The sequence below is a fragment of the Corvus brachyrhynchos genome, unplaced genomic scaffold (genome assembly GCF_000691975.1).
Source record: "Corvus brachyrhynchos isolate BGI_N302 unplaced genomic scaffold, ASM69197v1 scaffold346, whole genome shotgun sequence".
NCBI lineage: Eukaryota > Metazoa > Chordata > Aves > Passeriformes > Corvidae > Corvus > Corvus brachyrhynchos.
Genome location: NW_008238644.1, coordinates 6,200,631 through 6,202,619, shown reverse-complemented (window position 1 = coordinate 6,202,619; position 1,989 = coordinate 6,200,631).

The following is a 1,989-nucleotide window of genomic DNA, read 5'->3' as shown; positions in this document are numbered from 1 at the left end:
CACAGAGGGAGGGCCCCAGCTCTTGGACACACACAGGGATGGACACAGAGCTGGGGACACACACGGGGATGGACACAGCTCCTGGACACACACGGGGATGGACACAAGCAGCTCTTGTTCACACACACAGCTCTGCACACACAGAGAACCCTTTAACACAGGCGCTTTCTTGCCCTGTTGCTAGAAGGGCACAGACCCCTAACACACACCCAGAGCCTGTCTGGCCTTTATTCCTGTTTCACAAAAATGGGACACATTTTTGCCAGGATTTGAGTTTTCCACAACAAACCCTGGCACTAAATTCACTCATAAATAACCTCTGAGAATCAGCTCCAAGACGCTCGGTGCTGCCTTCTGGCCAGCCCTGGAAGCCAGTGGAGTTAACTTCAGAAGAGGAGTTTCGTTCTCTGTTTTTCATCTGGAGAAGCAATTACAGGATCTATTGGTGTATTTGCTTCTCTTCTTAGTTCACCTTTCCAAAAGCTGTACAGCTTTTATTCAGTAAATCCTCAGAGGGTGTGGATGTGCATTCAAGCCCTGCAGAGTCACAGGCAATCAGAAAGCAGCTGGACCTTGCCCACAGTGTGGTTTGCCCTGGGTGGAAACGGTTTAGGACTTCAGAAGGGCCTTGTCCTAAAGACAGCAGTCTTAAAGTCTGGTTTTATATAGGCTGGGTTGATACCCTGAGCCCTGCAGAAATGTGAGAGGAGCAGCAGGTTTGAACAAATAAGTCATTTACAGGAGTGGAGTCACTGCTGCTGTGTCACAAAGTCCTCTGTCACTGCTGTTCCTGCAGCCTGGGGAGACCTGGCCTCTCCAGATGAATGGGCTGGGCAGAGCTCTGCTGAGCTGCACTGCCCAGGCTGGTTTAATATCAATTTGATGCTGGCTGACCTGGACATCTGATAGCTTTTCCTCCATCAGTCACTCCTGGCAGGGAGGTTTGAGTCTGAGGAATGGTAGCATGTCTTAAAGTGGAATTGCTTTCCACACGTTTGAGCCATCACACAAGTCCTCTGTGCTCTGTTTGGAAGCTGGTTAAAGCAAAGTGCCATTTGCCTTGGTTTAGCTCCTCAGCAGCCAAACTGTGCTTCTTCTGTGCCGAAAAAGAGCAGCCTGTGCTGAAAAGAGCTGCCATCAAAGCTCAGGTGGCAGGAAAGTGGGTGCTTTTTACAGAGCCCTAAATCAGCAAAGGACAAGACAAGCAAATTGCACTGATAGTGCAGCTGTCAAAATCTCTGTCACTCGCTGCCTTATCTGTCCTCAAACACATTGTTCGTACTTTGTGATTTATTGTAGTTCATTTGTGATTTATTTTTTGGCCCTGTTGTGTTGATGTCCAGGGTATCTGTGGCCAGTGGTGCCATTACCGGGGTGGGGCTGTGTGGACAGGGAACAGGGAGGGTTTTTCCCTGGTCCCACCAAGGGGAGCTGTCACCACCTGCCTTAACCAAGCCTTATCCCGCAGGCTGCTTTTTCAGGGAGTACGTGACCAGCGCTCTGCTTTCCTCAAAGTCTCACTCCCCCACAGATCCAGGGCAGCACGAGAGGAGTCCCTGGCCAGCCCTGCTGCTGCGGTGGTTTCGTGCAATTCAGAGGAAATCCCGACTCTTTGGACCAGAAAAGGAGAATAGGAGCACATACAATAAATACCCGTAGCTGTGCTGGGAGCCCAGAGGGGGCCGTGGCCTCTGGTTCTGCCCCCAGCAGGGATTGTCCCCGTTCCCCAAGGACTGAGCAGGCTCCCCACAGCCCCACCGTGCCTGGTCCTGCTGGATGTGCTGCTGGAGGCACCTGCTGCTGCCTGGGGACAGGTGACTGTGACGGGGATGCTGAGGGGCTGTGGCACTCCAGGTTTGTGGCACTCCAGGTTTGTACCCCCTGGCAGCCCCTCCCTGGCTGGCATTCCGTGGCTGTGGAACTCACAGCCCGCTGGTCAGGTGGGGCAGAAGGAAACGGATGGAGAGGAGCAGGAAGTGTTGGATGGCC